At 46.2% G+C, this 19,018-nt stretch overlaps 1 long non-coding RNA gene across 2 annotated transcripts; it reads right to left on the reverse strand.

Moving 5' to 3' along the window:
* Window positions 1–9,662: 9,662 nt before the first annotated feature.
* Window positions 9,663–18,424, reverse strand: LOC105512163. Of its 2 annotated transcripts, XR_001001819.1 has the most exons (4): window positions 12,519–17,587; window positions 12,335–12,464; window positions 11,919–11,995; window positions 9,663–11,801 (listed from the first exon to the last, which is right to left on the reverse strand). It is a non-coding gene; the product is annotated as an uncharacterized LOC105512163 (long non-coding RNA). The 2 variants fall into 2 exon arrangements; XR_001001818.1 differs by having other exon boundaries at window positions 9,663–12,464; window positions 12,519–18,424.
* Between the last annotated feature and the right edge of the window lie 594 nt (window positions 18,425–19,018).

Below are 19,018 nucleotides of genomic sequence, written 5' to 3' on the forward strand. Positions count from 1 at the left end.
GTTTCACCATGTTAGCCAGGATGGTCTCGATCTCCTGACCTTGTGATCCACCTGCCTCAGCCTCCCAAAGTGCTGGGATTACAGGCGTGAGCCACTGCGCCTGGCCAATCCCAGCACTTTCAATTTGGGAGACTGAGGTGGGTGGATAGCTTGAGCCCAGGAGCCTGAGACCAGCCTGAACAACATAGCAAGACCCTGTCTCTACAAAGAAATAGAAAAACTTAGCAGCACGTGGTGGTGCGTGCCTGTAAGCCTGGGCAACAAAGCAAGACTCTGTCTGGGAAAACCAAAAAAAAAAAAGAAAGGATAGAAGAGTAGGGAACCATTATATGCAAAAAGGAGTCGCGTCCAAAACGTGGTGTAACTGGGTGAGAGGCATGCGGTGATGGGGGTTAAGTGTGTAGCAACACCTGGGGGCTGCATCTAGGCCTTTCGCACCCACATGCACCCACATGTGTCTACACACAGGTCTTCTCAGGAGGGTATTGTCCTTGTCATTCAGCTGAGTAAACTAGGGCCTGGTCTCAGGTCACATGGTTAGCGTTGTCGCAGCAGGGATGAGACCAGAAACCAGCAGGCAGGACTCCAGGAGGCTCAGAGAACATTCCAGAGGTGGACAAGGCTTAGGCAGCCCAGCCAGGCGGAGGGTGGTCAGGGAGGGGCCTCCTGAACTGGGCCTTGCAGGAGGAGTGGGCTTTACGTTGGGGAGGAAGAAGGGAAAATGTTCCCAGAAGGGGGAAAGGCATAAGAGAAGGCCCAAGATGGGACAGTGAGGGAGTGAGTGGGGAGCAGGTAGTTCCTTTAGGGGAAGAAAGGGACGCCAGTGAAGCAAGGGTGTCAGAGGCAGGATGCTGGCAGGCGAGGGGGCCCCAGGTGGAAACTGAACGGGAACGCTGGGTGCCGGGGAGGCAATGAAGGTGGATGGCAGGGGAAGGTCTTGATAAGCTCAGCGGGTCTGGAGGACACTCTGGTGGCAGCAGCCCCGGGGAGAGGACGTGGAGAGTAGCCTAGTGCCGGGGCCACAGCAGGCAGGGCAGGGGACCCATGGCTGAGGTGAGTGGGGCCTGCAGGACTTCCTGGCTGGAGATGCCACCAGGAGAATGAGTCACTGGGGCCATCCCCTTGGAGAAGTTCCCGCCCAGAGTTGAAATGGGGGTTTGAGACTCTCCAGGGAGGAGATGTCACACATCAGAGCTCCTGATGGAGCAGGGAAAAGGGCAGATGAAGTTCCAGAGGCCCCTTCTCTGAGAGGCCTTCCCTGGCCACACCCTTCCTAACACCCCATACGTATCCCGGCCTCCTCTCCTCCCAGCTCTGAGACCTGTGATACAAGGACAGAAACTCGCTTTGTTTTCTCCTCATCCCTCCAGATGCTGGCTCCATGAGGGCACAGACCCTTACAGGCTGTTTCACGCGCTGTGCCCAGCACAGTATTTGCTGAACAAATGAACGAAGGAATGAAGGAGTGAATGCATAAATGGAACTGCCCTGGAGGGGCAAGAGAAAGAACAGAGCCCAAAGCAGACCAGACTACACAGAGAAGCCAGAAAGGCCCTCCCAGCCCCTCCTGCGCAGGGGCCCCAGGCATCTAACACACTCTGATGTCACCTTCGGGATGGTCACTCATAGCTGGCCGGCAGAGCCAAGGCCACTCCTGAGCTATAGCCTGAGCTGTAAGTTGTTCATTCCAAGCGCCTGCCGACATCTTCACTTAGCCTCAGGCCTCTCACACTCATTTCAGCATCCAAAACTCACCTGGTTGCCTTCCCCTGCCCACTTCACCTCCCTACCTCTCTCTGTCTGAGGGGATGCAGCTCCATTCCCTAGAGCCCTGAAGGCAGAATCAGGAGGCCTTCCTTAAAACCATTCCCTCTGCCAGTATCTGGCTGGGTATCTGCACCTGTTAAAGAGACCTGCTCCCTCCATGCGCTGGTCTCCAGACCTCTAGGCCTGCCTTGCCCCCACATTGCAGCCAGAATCACCAGTCTTACCATCTGTTCCCCAGGGGCAAGCCCCTAATTCATCTACTGTTCCAGGGCCTAACCACCCTCCACCTACCCCAGCTTCTCTCACTTCTCTCTCCCCTACCTCTCTCTGTCTCTCTCTCTCTCCTCTGTCTCTCTCCTTTCTGTCTCTCCCCTCTGTCTCTCTCTCTACTCTCTCTCCTCTCTCTCTGTCCCTCCTCTCTCTGTCTCTCTCTCTCCTCTCTCTGTCTCTCTCTCCTTTGTCTCTCTCTCTCCTCTCACTCCTTTGTTTCTGTCTCTCTCCTCTCTGTCCTCTCTCTGTCTCTCTCCCTTGTCTCTCTCCTCTCTGTCTCTCTCTCTCTCCTTTATCTCTCTCCTCTGTCTCTCTCCTTTCTCTCTGTCTCTTTCTCCTCTCTCTGTCTCACTTTCCTCTGTCTCTCTCTCTCCTCTCTCTCTCTCCTCTCTCTCTGTCTCTCTTCTCTGTCTCTGTCTCTCTCTCTCCTCTCCTCTCTCTGTTTCTCTCTCTCTCCTTTCTGTCTGTCTCTCTTCTCTCTCTCTCCTCTGTCTCTCTCTCTCTCCTTTGTCTCTCTCTCCTCTCTCTCTGTCTCTCTCTCCTTTGTCTCTCTCCTCTCACTCCCTGTCTCTCTCTCCCCTCTGTCTCTCTACTCTCACTCCTTTGTTTCTGTCTCTCTCTCCTCTCTCTGTCTCTCTCCTCTCTGTCTCTCTCCCTTGTCTCTCTCCTCTCTGTCTCTCTCTCTCCTTTATCTCTCTCCTCTGTCTCTCTCCTTTCTCTCTGTCTCTTTCTCCTCTCTCTGTCTCACTTTCCTCTGTCTCTCTCTCTCCTCTCTCTCTCTCCTCTCTCTCTGTCTCTCTTCTCTGTCTCTGTCTCTCTCTCTCCTTTATCTCTCTCCTCTGTCTCTCTCCTTTCTCTCTGTCTCTTTCTCCTCTCTCTGTCTCACTTTCCTCTGTCTCTCTCTCTCCTCTCTCTCTCCTCTCTCTCTGTCTCTCTTCTCTGTCTCTCTCTCTCTCCTCTTTCTCCTCTCTCTCTCTCTCCTCTCCTCTCTCTGTTTCTCTCTCCTTTCTCTCTGTCTCTCTTCTCTTTCTCTCCTCTCTCTCTCTCTCTGTCTCTCTCTCTCTCTCCCCTTCTCCTCCTCCTCTCTCAGCCTCCCTTCCAGCCACACTGGGTTGCAATGCCCCACACTTCTCACTTCACTTTCAAGCTGTTCTCTCTGGAGGAAGGCTGCCCTGGTCTTCTCTATCCAGTAAATTCCTATTCATTCTTTGAATCTCACTCCAAATGTCCCCTGCTCTGTCTAGCCTTCCCTGAATTATTCAGGTAGAAAGCATTGCTTCTAGCCTGGCAAGATAGCTCACACCTGTAATCCTGGCACTTTGGAAGGCTGAAGTGGGAGGATCGCTTGAGCTCAGGAGTTCAAGACCAGCCTGGGCCATATAGTAGGACTCTCATCTCAACAAAATATCAAAAAATTAGCCAGGCATAGTGGGGTGCACCTGTAGGCCCAGCTACTTTGGAGGCCGAGGAAGAAGGATTGCTTGAGCCCAGGAGGTTGAGGCTATAGTAAACCGTGATTCAACCACTGCACTCCAGCCTGAGCAACAGGGTGAGATCTTGTCTCAAAATAAGTAAATAAAGATAAATTAATTAATTAAATTAACTTGTTAAAAAGCACTGCTTCTGTGCTTCTCCAGTGCACTTCACAAGAAATGCTTTCAGAGGCCAGGCACAGTGGCTCATGCCTATAATCCTAGCACTTTGGGAGGCTGAGGAAGGAGGATAGGTTGAGCCCAGGAGTTTGAGACCAGCCTGGGCAACATAGCAAGACCCTGTCTCTATTTTTTTAAAAAAATGCTCTTGGCCATCTGCAGTGGCTCACACCTGTAATCCCAGCACTTTGGGAGGCCAGAGCAGATGGACCACTTGAGGTCAGGAGTTTGTGACCAGCCTGACCAACAGGGTGAAACCCCATCTCTACTAAAAACACAAAGAATTTTCTATAAATTGAATCATGCAGTATGTATTAATGACAAAAACTGCAATTACTTTTTTTTTGAGACAGAGTCTCACTCTGTCACCCAGGCTTGAGTGCAGCAGTGCAATCACGGCTCACTGCAACCTCTGTCTCCCTGGTTCAAGAGATTCTCATGTCTCAGCCTCCCCGGTAGCTGGGATTACAGGTGTGCCCCACCACACTCGGTTAATTTTTGTATTTTTCGTAGAGATGGGATTTCACCATGTTGGCCAGGCTGGCCTTGAACTCCTGATCTCAGGTAATCCACTTGCCTTGGCCAGCCTGCAATTACTTTTGCACTAAACTAATACTTTTTAAAAACTGGTTTCTTTCATCTCAGTATCTTTTGAAATTCTTCCATATTACTGGTGTATCAGTAGTTCATTCAAGATTTAAAACCTTGAGACATCATGAGCAAAGCTCACCACCCCCCAGCATAAAAAGTTATAGATAACGGCTGGGCATGGTGGCTCCTGCCTGTAATCCCAGCACTTTGGTAGGCTGAGGCGGGTGGATCACCTGAGGTCAGGAGTTCGAGATCAGCCTGGCCAACATGGCGAAACCCCGTCTCTACTAAAAACACAAAAATTAGCCGAGCATGGTGGTGGGCGCTTGTAATCCCAGCTACTTGGGAGGCTGAGGCAGGAGAATTGCTTGAACCCAGGAGGCGGAGGTTGCAGTGAGTGAAGATGGCGCCACTGTACTCCAGCCTGGGTGGCTGAGTGAGACTCTGCCTCAAACAAACAAACAAACAAACAAACAAACAAACAAAAAAGCTTGTTGAACAAGCGTATTACAATGTATTCCTTTTTTTTTTTTTTTTTTTTCAATCAATGTTGACCAGGTTGGCCTCGAACGTGTGGCCTCGCCTCCCCGAGTGCCAGGGCAACCGGCCTGAGCCACCGCGGCTCCCTACAATGTATTCCAAAGATAACCCATGCAATGCCTGATTTGTTCACTAGATGGCAGCAAGAGCCAAGTCATTTCTATTTGCTTCCAGGTGGGTTTACTGTGGCTACTCTTGCTTGTCACAGTAAGCAGACAGCACTGTCCCCAGTTAAAGATAGGAAAACAGAGTTGTAAAGAACACTGCTTTGTCAGAGCCAAGATTCTGGTCTTCCAAATCAACAACCCACGAGAACCCTCCCAGATCTCTTCCCTACACTGTCCCCTTCCCCTAAGTCCTCTGGTAATTTCATCCATTTCCTGAAGTCAGCAAGTACTCTGCCTGGGCCAGATGCAATGGCTCAAGTCTGTAATCCCAGCACTTTGGAAAACCCAGGCGGGCGGATCACCTGTGGTCAGGAGTTTGAAACCAGCCTGGCCAATATGGCGGAAACTCCCCCATCTCTACTAAAAATACAAAAATTAGCTGGGCACTGTCGTAGGTGCCTGTAATCCCAGCTACTCAAGAGGCTGAAGCAGGAGAATCGCTTGAACCCGGGAGGTAGAGGTTGCAATGAGCTGAGATCCCGCCATTGCACTCTAGCCTGGGCAACAGAGCAAGACTCTATCTCAAAAATAAATAAATAAATAAAAATAAAATAAAATAAAAATACAAAAATTAGGCCGTGCGTGGTGGCCCATGCCTATAATCCCAGCACTTTGGGAGGTTGAGGCGGGCAGATCACCTGAGGTCGGGAGCTCCAGACCAGCCTGACCAATATAGAGAAACCCCATCTCTACTAAAAATACAAAATTAGCCAGGTATGGTGGCGCATGCCTGTAATCCCAGCTGCTCAGGAGGCTAAGGCAGGAGAATTGCTTGAACCCGGGAGGCAGAGGTTGCAGTGAGCGGAGATTGCGCCATTGCACTCCAGCCCGGGGAACAAGAGCGAAACTCATCTCGAAAAAAAAAGAAAAAATGGCGAATCACAAGGTCAGGAGTTTGAGACTAGCCTGGCCAATATGGTGAAACCCCATCTGTACTAAAAATACAAAAAAATTAGCCAGGTGTGGTGGCGCACACCTGTAGCCTCAGCTACTCCAGAGGCTGAGGCAGAAGAATCACTTGAACCCAGGAGGTGGAAGTGGCAGTGAGCCGAGATCGCACCATTGCACTCCAGCTGGCAACAGAGCAAGACTGCTTCTCAAAAAATAAAAAATAAAAAATTAGCCAGGTGTTCCTATAATCCAGGGGCTAAGATGGGAGGATCCCTTGAGCCTGAGAGGCAGAGGTTGCAGTGAGCTGAGCTGAGATTGTGCCACTGCATTCCAACCTGAGCTACAAAGTGAGACCCTGTCTCAAAAACAAAAACAAAAACAAAACAACCAAAAAAACTCTCACACAGGTCCATACCGACCAGCCCTTGATCCTGGGTCTGAGGGGCTTGAGAGGGAAGGTTTTGGAGGGGTTAGGGAACAGTGGAGCTGCCCCTTGAACTCAGGATTATCTGGATGATGAAATCCAAAACTGTGGGCTAGGCTCAGTGGCTCACACCTGTAATCTTAGCACTTTGGGAGGGCAAGGCGGGCAGATCACTTGAGGTTGGGAGTTCCAGACTGGCCTGGCCAACATGGTGAAACTCTGTCTCTACTAAAAATACAAAAATTAGCTGGGTGTTGTGGCGTGTGCCTGTAGTCCCAGCTACTCAGAAGGCTGAGGCAGGAGAATCTGCTTGAACCAGGAGGTGGAGATTGCAGTGAGCCGAGATCGCCCCCACTGCACTCCAGCATGGGCCACAGAGCAAGAATAAAAATAAAATATATAAAAAATAAAAATAATAAAATCTCTAAAATAATAAAAATAAAATTCAAAACCGGCAGGGTGCGGTTGGGCACTCCTGTAATCCCAGCACTTTGGGAGGCTGAGGAAGGCAGATCACAAGGTCAACAGATCAAGACCATCCTGGCTAACAGTGTAACCCGGTCTCTACTAAAAATATGCAAAACTTAGCTGGGCGTGGTGGTGCCTGCCTGTAGTCCCAACTACTCAGGAGTCTGAGGCAGGAGAATCGCTTGAACCCAAGGTGGAGGTTGCAGTGAGCCCAGATCGTGCCACTGGCACTCCAGGCTGGTGACAGAGCAAGACTCCGTCTCAAAAAAAAAAAAAAAGAAAAGAAAAAAAGAAATCCAAAACTGAGGTCCCTGTGTACAGCAGGAGGAGTACATATGGGGAATGCCTGGAGCTTGTTCATATTATTAAGTGCAGCTGGCCAGGCGCGGTGGCTCATGCCTGTAATCCCAGCACTTTGGGAGGCCGAGTCGGGGAGATCACGAAGTCAAGAGATCGAGACCATCCTGGCCAACATGGTGAAACCCTGCGTCTACTAAATATACAAAAATTAGCTGGGCGTGGTGGCGCGCCTGTAGTTCCAGCTACTCGGAAGGCTGAGGCAGAAGAATCGCTTGAACTCAGGAGGCGGAGGTTGCGGTGAGCGGAAATCACACCACTGCACTCCAGCCTGGCGACAGAGGAGACCCTGTTTCAAAAAACAAAAAGAGCAGTCCCCTTGACTTGGACAGGGCCTTTTGGGGAATTTACGCTCTCCATTCTGTGCTCAGAGGGTGGAAATGACTTCCGGCCTACTTTTCTGGCTCCTCCTGTTGCTGTGATCAGTGTCTGACCTTTACATTTTCAATCCTGAAGAACTTCCTCAACACCAGGAACCACGTAGCCCCTGGCTAATGCCCAGCTCCTACTCTTTTCTTTTTCTTTTTTTTTGAGAGGGAGTCTTGTCTGTTGCCCAGGCTGGAGTGCAGTGGCCCGATCTCACCTCACTGCAAGCTCCGCCTCCCGGGTTCACGCCACTCTCCTGCCTCAGCCTCCCGAGTAGCTGGGACTACAGGCGCCCGCCATCACACCTGGCTAATTTTTTTTTTTTTTTTTTTTTTAGTAGAAACGGGGTTTCACCGTGTTAGCCAGGATGGTTTCAGTCTCCTGACCTCGTGATCCGCCCGCCTCGGCCTCCCAAAGTGCTGGGATTACAGGCTTGAGCCACTGCGCCCGGCTTTTTTTTTTTTTTTTTTTTTTTTTTTTGAGACAAGAGTTTCGTTCTTGTTGCCCAGGCTGGTGTTACCCAGGCTGGAGTGCAGTGGTGCAATCTCGGCTCACTGCCATCTCTGCCTCCCGGGTCCAAGCGATTCTCCTGCCTCAGCCTCTGGAGGAGGACTACTCAAGAGCAGCTGGGACTAGAGGCGCGTGCCACCACACCTAGCTAATTTTGTATTTTTAGTAGAGGCGGGGTTTCTCCATGTTGGTCAGCCTGGTCTCGAACTCCTGACCTCAGGTGATCTGCCCACCTCGGCCTCCCAAAGTCCTGGGATTACAGGCGTGAGCCACTGCGCCTGGCCCCCAGCTCCTCCTCTTACTCCTCGCCAGTGAAGTATTTGTGCCTCCACAGAACCTTCTGCTTTGGATAAACCTTTCTCCATTCAATACAGACTGGGCGTCAATTCAGAAGACACTTAAGCAACTTAGGAGAGCACCTAGCTCAGCTTTTTTCATAACCAGCAAGACAGATATCCCGTCCCCCATTAGATCACTTCAAGGGAAGAGCATGCTCATGTGGCCAAGGCCTACACAGGCTGGGTAGGTTGGGGGTTGGTCTGCTGCTGACCTACCATTGCTTCATCTATCAGAACATTGTACACACTGAAGAATCAGCAACATAGGGGTTGAAGTGTTGACTAGGATTCAAACCCCAGCTCTGCTATGTTGGCAAAAGGACCCAGCGTCTACCACCCCATTTGCAAAATGTAATACCATTTAAGGAAAAAAAAAAGGTAGTTCTGCTTCTGAGGCCCCCTCCATTAGGCTAAGGGTGTGGCCAGTCACAGGTTCTTCAGATGTGGGTCCCTCTCTCTGGTAGGTCTGGGTTTACTGGAACGCAGCTCACACTGCAGGTACCAAGGTCTTACTTTTCAGGGAGATCTTAAGGGTAAGGAAGTCCAGGGAGGGTATTTCACCTGAGATCCTGGCCAGTCCTTCTTCCAGCATCCAGATGCTACTAATCTAGCAAATTCAAAGGGACAAAAGGGGACCAGTGACAACTGATAAAAATATGATCCTGAGTGACCCGGGACCTTGAGACTCTGAAGGGGAACCAGAGAGCTTAATGGCTTAAAAACTTAAAAGGATTGGCTGGGCTTGGTGGCTCACACCTGCAATCCCAGCACTTTCAGAGGTCCAGGAGGATCACATGAGGTCAGGAGCTCGAGACCAGCCTGGCCAACGTGGTAAAATCACATCTCTAACTGAAAATACAAAAATTAGCCAGGCATGGTGGTGTGCACCTGTAGTCCCAGCTACAGGGAGGGTGAAGCAGGAGAATCACTTGGACCCCAAAAGTGGAGGTTGCAGTTTGCTGAGATCATGCCACTACACTCCAGCCTGGGCGACAGTGACTGCCTCAAAAAAACAAAGCTTAAGAGATCTTTCCAATGACACACACACACACCCCCAGCCCAGCTCACAGCCAATTACTAGTGGAAAGCAGGATAAAGGAAGTTCCCCATTTTCTGTGCGGGTTACTGGGCTTTTTAGTAGGCCACTCACCCACTACCCTCACACCAATCCCCCAAGTCCCTACCCTACTTGAAGATGCTGCTGTAATTAAGGGAGCTGTGTATTTGTAGACCACAGATTTAACAGGAACAAGCCCACAGAACACCCATCTTTTTTCCCAATCTGACTCAGATTTGTTTATACACCAAAGAACCACAATAATTTAGAGCTTCTCCATTTTTATTACATAAAATTATTAAGTTTTCAGCAGTAGGGTTTCTCAAAACGCCAGCTGCATGTTATTACCTGAAAAAAACAAGGCAGTTACGTTAAGTTCTCGTGTAAATATGAATATACAATCAAGTCAAGCTTCTGACAAATTATACATCAAGGACGTATATAGTTCATGGATACTGTGCTGTACCTCCCACCTCCCCAAAACTCCAAGAACTAGCACCTGCAGAGAAAAGGAGAAATACGGAGTCCTGAAGACAGATTAGTAGTCAAAGCAAAGATGCCGCAGGGATTTGAACCCCGTCCTGGAAACCAGGAGTGCCAACCACCAGCATCTTTTGCTTTTTTTTTTTTTAAAGCTAGAAAAAGGCCAAAAAGCAAAACCTGAGAAAACAAAACGTGTTGTTTTCTCAGGAAAAGAAAAACCTTCATGACCCTACTGAAGAGCATTGGAGATCAGCTTCCGCTAAGATGCTAGCTTGGCCAAGTCTGTTATGTTCACCTGAAAGAGTCTTAGCAGAGAATTTTTGCATTCCCACCCAACAGCCCTCTCAGCCACTCAAATACCTATCTTCTCCAGTCTACAAGTTACATGTTCCCACCCAGCATTACAGTTCTTGATGTTATTTCTCCACTTACAGGTTTAAGTTGGTTTTAGTCACTGGATAGGTGTTACATAGAGCTACTTAGCTGTGGTTTTAATATCCTTCTGTTAACAATTTGCAGGCAAATTAATGGCCTTTTCTAATACAGTGCAACCCACCAAAGACCTCGGCACCATTGTTACCTTGAAACCGATTATGGATCATGCCCACAAGGATCCAAGCTACCGGCTGCATCGAGGTGAGGGGTGAAGGGTCTGTGCTAGATCAAAAGGCACAGGTGGCGATGTGGCAGAGAAGTTGCTTGTGGGGAGACCTTGCTTTTAACAGGCTTCTGGAAAAGCTAGGGAAAACTGGTTGCCCGCTTTCCCCCTTTCCCTCCCCTTCAAGCACCGCTTGAGATTTGGGCTTTATTAAGAGCTGCTATAAAAACAGCTTGCTTAAATGTTAAGAGAAGCCCAGGGGTACTTCAAGCATTCCTTTGGATGCTTCACTCCAGAAAGAGTTGAGGCAAGTCCTCATTACTAATAAAAATCAGGTGAGGCTGACACCACTTTTCTTGACCTTAGGATAATAGCGCTTTGTTGTCTCTTGCCACAGGAAGGCTCCATGGTTGTCCTACTTTAAGCCTTCGGTGCCTTTAGTGAGGGGTACCTGAAAAATCTTAAAAAAAAGGCTTAGCGCCCACCTCACCCCTCCACCCCCACGACAACACAGCTTGCTCACATGCCAATTACTCCAGCATAAAGCTGAATTCTATTCAATACTATTGTCCCAAAACTGATCTGACTTTGCACGTAAATACAGAAAAAGCTTGTTCACCTGTTGTCCTCATTTTGTCCACTGGTGAATTCAACTGGAAGCTCCTTCTATAGTCTGAAGAATACCATCTGAAAGAACTAGTGGTTCCCAATCCCCACATTTAAAATGGAATGTTGGGTTTATTTAAAGTAAATAGGCTATTTTTTCTTACTGGGTCTGGCTTCTCTGGCCCTTCGCATAGGTTATGTTTGCTGTTCTGAGTGTTCCTGCATGTAAGAATTAAGACCAAGGGAGGGGAGAGAGAAACCCACACAAAAACAATGCACTAAAGATCACTGAACTGTTAAACATTTCCACTTGCCAGTTAAATTTCTTGAAGACTGTTGCTTGTTTGGAATTTGTTTCTTGTCACTGATTTTAAGGTTGCATCTGGAAAAGACTAAAGGCTTCAGTCCCCCCCACCACCACCAGAAATGAACAAAAAGCATTTTACCTAAAAATGCACGGCAAAATGTACTTAGCTTCAATCACAAACACGACTGCTTAAAACTGCAGAAATTTCCTCAACACTCAGCCTTTATCACTCAGCTGGATTTTTCCTTCAACAATCACTACTCCAAGCATTGGGGAACACAACTTTTAATCATACTCCAGTCGTTTCACAATGCATTCTAATAGCAGCGGGATCAGAACAGTACTGCATTATTACTTGCCAACAGAACAGACAGACCTGAAGTCAAGACAACTGCATTCTCTGTGAAGTCTGTAAAAAAAAAAAGCTAAAACAAGTAAGCCCCACCCCCTCCTCCCATCCCTCCAAATTCCAGGAAAAAAATTTTGAGTATGCTGATAAACTCACTGCAAGGTCTCATACACTCACTAGGAGAACAGAAGGCAGAGCCAAGCACTCATATGCAATTCAAAATCCTGAACAGCTTCATGAAGGATGAAATGCCTCTGCAAAGGAAAATTCTTTAAAAACCCACAAGCCCCCACTCCCAATGCCTATAAAAGGTCAATAGTGTAAAACATTGCCTACCACTCTAAGATTGTAAGCATTTAAAGTTAACATGCAAACTTTGGAAATGTGAAAATGTACTTTATTACTCTAGTCACTGTCAATTTATAGACCCTTGACTTTCTGGAAATAAAATGTGTAATTACCTTTTACTCTGATCATTATCTCCCACCTGTCTAAGAGGTTATTTATTCCTTATTTAGAGGGCCTCTATTGCCATGTGCCTGGAATTATTATATGCTCATCACTTTATGAAGAATAAAATTTGTCTTTCCTGCCTTAAGAAAGTTACATTCGTTCTTCTGCTCAAATCCTGATCTTGTCCATTAAAGAGTGTTCGCAGACAAAGTTTCTGAAAGATTAGAGAAGAATCCCCCCCAAGATTGCCCCAACACTAAACTACAAACAGTATTTTATTTAAATGAGGAGACAGCTTTCTAAAAGTATACATTCTCTAATAATAATAGTATTTTATTTAAATAAGGAGACAGCTTTCTAAAAGCATACATTCTCTAATATAAATAGTTTATTATTTTGAATGATTTAATGTTTTTCTACACAATTTACATCACAACACAACATGTAAATTTTAGCAAGAATAACATCTGATTCCAACAGCACATCATGCTATTCCTTTTCATAGTCTTCAGAGATTCAATGCTAAACAAATTTCTGTAATTTTGCATAAGGCACTAATCACATTAGAGGCTTTTAAGAAATTAAAGATGCAAATGCCTCCGAGTGAAGTGTACTACTATCCCATCACGGAAGCCCACAGGAACAAGTCCTATAATTTTAAAGAGGCTTGATGGGAACATTTCTCAATCCTGAAATCCCCTAGGGAAGGGATCAGGAAAAAGTGCCATGGTTCATATTTAAGAACTCCATAGCTCTTAAAAATAAGCACTTATCCCTAACATGCAATACTGCAGATGCAAGTTAAACTTATCTGTTAACAGCTGCCTGCTGTTTTCTGCTCCCAGATGAAATGAAGCAACTCTTCTGATACGAAGAGATACCTGTCTGAGGCAAACGAAAGATTGGCACACAGCACAGCCTCCTCAATCCACTTGATCCCAACTCATCTCTCATTTATTTCGGCTTCTTTCATTCCAGGATTAATGTAGTGTAAGATTTTCATTTCATTTCGCTTTTATTCTGCTTTTGTAAAAGCAGTATTTTGAGATGGACATTGGCTCTTCATTGTATTTCTCATCAATTCATTATTTTTGTGGTTATAGCTTGACAAGCAATTAGCTTTAAAATGGTAGATTTCCATAACTTTAAATTGGTAGCTTTCATTTGCTTAAATTTTTTTTGGCATACGCAGATATTGTTCTCATCAGTAGTAAGAATCTGAGGGTTATGCTTATTCCCCAGTGGAGGTATGACATATAATCTTTTCTGCCTTTACTTATCATTCACCAAGGAGCTGTTCTCTCTGCATCTAGGCCATCATACTGCCACGCGGGTTATGACTCAGAAGATGTTATCTGAAAAAAGTCTATAGAAAAAAAAAAGTTTCCCCTCCCTCATCAACAAAAACCCACCCTCTAAGAGACATTCAAGCTGAACTATCACAATTCTTAATTATGATTTACAAACAGATAAATTTAAAATACACAATTTACAGAATTTTTGAAGCATACCTTAACATCTTGTTTTGCAGCTGAACATGGGAAAATATTTCTCCTACGCTAAAAAAAACTTGCTTACACATAACTGAAAATAGAATCTTACTTGATAATACAAAAGCTACCATCAGAAGAAATCCCTTCAGGATCATTAAGCCACTTCCTTTGCTCTGAAGTTTCTATAGTAGTTTTAAGTTATTATTAAACCACCTGAAAAAAATTCCAAAAGAGAACCACACACTACCATATCCAAACAACTTTAGCATTTCCCCTAATTGTAGCTAATGTCAGCCCAGTGCTTCAGACCAACCCCCATTCCAATACTTTCCTTCCCCAAGCTCTATACTTTGAGGGAAAACAGATACAGTATCAAATTGTGACACTTTCCTTGCCCAAATTAAGGCACTGGTACACCCAGTGGCTCCTATTTAATTTCCCCCAGCTTCCCAATTCAAAAATTGGGGGAAACAAACTAAAGGATTGGGAGTTACTTGCCAAATTGGAAGTTGAGATTTCTTTACCTTTTCCATTCTAAGACTTTAAGTTATCTGGCATGAGTTTATCTGCAATCATAAACTAAACAATTACCTAAACCCACCCCCCCAATCCCAACCATAACAGGCCACTGCCAACTAATTGCCAATATTTGCCCCTCCCCTTTAATAAAACTTTTAAGAAGTCACATTATTTGAAAACTTAACTTCAACATTTGGCCTACTCAAGCTCTTCTGAAGTTCTCCTGAGATGACTGAATATGAACCAAAGCTGCTACTGTGCTGTATTTTTCAGCTTCAACTGGGAATACTCCTTCCAAGGATAAAAGCAGCTCCAGTCCCTGAAGGTGTTCGTGCCAACAGCACAGCGGTACACTCCTTCTCTAACCCAGTTTGTCAATAGTACTATAGCATCTGCGGAAAATCTTAGAAAAAAACATTTTCTCCCCCACCCTCTCTCTTCCCTGTTAAGACCATCCCAAAATACTTCAAGTAAAAAATAACAAGTTTAAGGGGTTAAGCACTTTTAAAGCCTTATTGGGGGGGGAAAGAGTAACTACCAGCCATTTCTCCAATGGACATCTCCTCCACAGACCTTAACGTGAGAACTGCTCTAGTTTCTATAAACGGTAAGCCTGTGTGGTGTTCTGATTATCCTGATACTGGATTTTCTTGTTTTCTGTAACACCTTGAGTCATTTGCCTTTAGGATTCTAGACAGACCTATGGGGAAAAGAACTCAAAACATATTTTGCCCCCACCCCACAAAAAAATACTTAAAATTCCCCCCCTCAGTTACACATCCAAACTCCAAATTTAGAAAACTAATTCAGGATGAGGAAGTAAAAACAGGTCATCTATTCACAAAACTGAAATACTTCGTTAACCCAACTAAACATACAAACTGCTTACAGATTTGCTGAAATTTTGTCTCAATTTTGGCTCTATCAAATTCATTTGGTTTTCAAATTGGTAAAAAAATAAATAAATAAATAAAAAACACAAACTTGCCATCTACTATTCCTCCAGGACTTGGCAGTCTGCCCTCAAAAGCTTCAGACAAGAGTCATGAGTATAAGCCTGAAAAAGAGAAACCTACAACACCCGGAAATCGGCCTACATCCCCATATAAATCCCTTTACAACTCAGTACGAAACTCCCCCAATACATTAGAAAAGTAAATAAAAGATTACCATACTCAAGTTCCAGAAAAACAACATATTGCCGACCTCACGGATTTTTACCAACCACTCGCTTTCCCTGTGGCCTTGGCACACTGGCATGCTGGTCTAGGATCCGCTATCTACGCACAACGCCAGCTCGCCTCCTCCGTGTGGTTGCCAAGCCAAGCCGCCTGCTAGCTTCATCACCAAATCGCACTCGCTCCTTCCTGGAATCCTTTTTCCTAGCTTCACCACCAAATCGTCAGCGCTCCTTCCTTCTTCCTAGCTTCCTTCACCAAATCGCACTGGCTCCTGGGCTCTTTTCCTATCTTCACCACGAACTGCTGCTGCTTGCTCCTCAGTCCTAGTTTCACCAAACACTGGTTCCTGGAATCCTGTCTGCTGCTGTCTTCCTAGATTCACTGAATCCACTTCTGTGTAGCACCTGGGTCAGCTGCCAATTAATGCTAGTCCTCAGGATTTAAAATATCATCTTAGCTCAAAGTCCAATGCAAAAACCTTAAGTTGGAAATTACTCTTGATCTTGATTTCCGTTACGAAAGTCCTTCAAATTTTTCAAACTACGCTACTGTATTTAAGGCCTTCCAAATTCTTCTAACTCTTCCAAACGCCTTCTGCCTTAGTTTTTTTAAATTACTCCAGTCCTTTTAGCAGCTTTTTGATGTGATTTTTAACCAACTTCCCCCTTCTAGCTTCAAATATTCTTCTAAATTGGTTCTGGTCTACATAACGTAAAGACCCTCATCTTCTCAAGCTTTACCTTCTAACTTCTGCACCACCAGAATTTAAATTGACAGGCTTTTAAAATAAATTGATTACCAATAATTTCCTCATTTTTTCAGTGCTATTTTATCCAATTTTTGGCTTTGCATTTTTCTATCTTCTATATTTCTCCAATACTTGTCTTAGCTTCTGTTTTTCATTTTCTATCTGAAACTCTTGACAATATTTTCATTTTCTATCGTTTCTATCTTCCGATTTTCTTCTAAGTTTGTACACTTTGCCCTTAGTTGCTTTTGTTTCCTAGCTTGTCTAATTTTTTTCTTCTGCTTCCTACTTTTCAGGCTTAAATTTATCTTTTGTCTTCTAAAGGCATATTTTTATCTTCTAATTTCCCTATCTTCTCTATTCTTTTCTTCGCCTTCCTGTACTTCTGTCTTCGTTTTCCACTTCAAACTTCTAATCTTCTCCAGATTGTTTCATCCTACCACTCCCAATTAATCTTTCCTATTTTCGTCTGCGTTTAGCAAATGCGTTAAGATTAACTAGGCTTTAAATGACGCAACTCTCCCTGCGTCATGGAGTTCAAGGTCTTTTAATCACCTTCGATTTAACCTCATTTTAAATGATCGCCTTCAGATTATTCTAATTACCTACAACTTTTTAAACGTTTAAGCTCTGTTTAAATCACCTTCATTTTAATCTAAAAGCATTGCCCTTCTACTGTTATTAATTCAGGGCTCTGGAGTCCCTTCTCTCAATTTTCTTTTAAATACACTTTTTATTTCTTGAAGAAACTTCATCTCAACCTCCGTCATGTTTTAGAAACCTTTTGTTTTCCTTCCTCACGCTACTCTTTAAAAGTCTTCATATTTTCTCTTAAAATCTTAAGTTATTCAAATTACGTTAAGAACTTAATGCTAAGCAAAATTTTAGTAAGCTACTGACTACATTTCTTAAGCAGTTGTATTAATCTCTGTCTTTTAAAGAGAAAAAAACTTATCTGCGGCTTCCTCAAGCTGCGCCTGCCACCTCAGCAGAAACCCCTGCGCTGGCTGCCTCAATGCCTGCTGCTAAGCCCGGGCGAGGCCTATTTATTGTCGGAGGACAGCTCGCATCACCGGAATTCGATCACCTTCCGCCGCCTTTGTGGGGGAGGCAAAAAATAGTTCTTCGGTTAAAAATAGGTTTTAGTTTTACAAGACTTTTCTAGATTTTTTCTTAACAGCTTATGGAACTTGAGTGCAAACTGCACATTCAGAAATATTTAAATTACTAGCATGTGGAAAGATTTGAGCTGAAAACTTTAGACAAAAGAAACGTGGAAATCACATTTTAAACGGGTCATCAAACACCTCACAAAATCCCCGGAACTTTTTAAATACCTCTTACAGCGCTTTTTGTGTTCTCTTGAGGGACAGTAGGAATAGTTTACTACCCTTTGAAGGAAGGTTAAGGTGTGATAGCTCAGGGCTTTACTTTCCATTAGGCAACTGAGCCCCAGCCTTGGAGGGAAGGTTGACAGGTGGCAAAATGGCGGACTTTCTCCTCCAACTGCCTGCAGTCCTGCGACTTGCTCCAGCCAGCCACACGTTTTGCTTGCCCTTTTATTCGAGAAATCCGAGCAGCACGGGCTATCTTCTTGGGAAGTGTTAAAAACGTGAAAACCCACTTTTGGAAAACGCCTCAATCCCACACCACAGAGCTGCTCCCCGCCTGAGCCCCGGGATCCGTTGGCTGCCAGTGGCCCACTCTGATCTGCGGCCCCGAGGTGCCGCCAGCCCCCCACGGCCCGCACGGACATTTTTCTACCGTTTTTCAGCTTCCAGGCTCTCCTGAAAGTGCTCACAAGGCAAATCGCCATGGAAAGCAAGTTCAAGTGGTCTTTTAAAGTTGCTCAACTAAGCGAATGGCTTTGTCTCCGAAGACACATGGACCCTGGGCAGCCAGTCAGGGACACACCCTGGAGTGTTTACACTGCTCTGGCTCTGCTTTTCCAGGGGTCTTTGTTTTGCAGATTGTGTTATGCCTGCTTAGGTCCGAGCTTCAGACTTCCTGAACCGGAGTAGGAAAAAAAATAAACCTTTCCTCCAAACCCCAAGACCAAACTGCACGGTTTGAGTGATTTTATCTAAATACCACCACCTGGAATGGCCAACCTCAAAGGACGACTGAGGTAACAGTACAGCTCGTCGCTGCGTCCCAAGGACGCAGGGAAACCTGGGCTTCGGGAGGCAGCAGAGAGGACCTGCCTACAGGCGGGCTGAGGCTTGCCGGCGCCCGGCTTCCGCGTTGCTAAAATGGCGCGGCGCCTAAGGGTGCAGGTGAGAGACCAGTGCAGGCCGCGGAGGAGAAAGGGGGGGCGGGGAGCGAGATGGCCGCCGGCGGGGCTGCACAAAGGCCGGGGGAGGGGCGGCTCGCGAGCGCCGCGCAGGGATACGCGAGGGCCGTGAGCCGCCCTCCCTTTGTGAGGCGCTGGCTCGTGGGCTGGAGCCACCGGTTCTAACCGGCTCTAGCCGGTCCTGGCCGCCTTCTCGGAGCTGTGGCGGTTGGCGCAGCGCGTGACTGCGCACGCGTGCCCCGCCCTAACGCCTGCGCCTGTCCTAGGGAATGGCATGGGGGCGGGGTGGCAGCTGGGCTGGGAACTTCTTGGTCGCTACTCCGCGCTGTCACCGCACTTGGGGGCTGGCCTTCCTTGCGGGGAGCTGCTGCCCCACTTCCCTTTTCAGTCTAGGCCTTCCTTTCCCACCCCTATCCTGTCCTTTGTCGTTTCCTCCATATAGTCTCGATGTCATCCATTAATTAAAAATCAGAACACGATTCTTGTATAGCTATCAAGGGCTATGGCGTTTTTGCAAAATATCTTCGTCGTTTGTATGTCACCAGGTCTTACTAGTCTAGAATTCTTGGGGCGGAAGTGGTCTCAGGCTG

This window comes from Colobus angolensis, unplaced genomic scaffold, assembly GCF_000951035.1.
Source record: "Colobus angolensis palliatus isolate OR3802 unplaced genomic scaffold, Cang.pa_1.0 Scaffold21, whole genome shotgun sequence".
Classification (NCBI taxonomy): Eukaryota; Metazoa; Chordata; class Mammalia; order Primates; family Cercopithecidae; genus Colobus; species Colobus angolensis.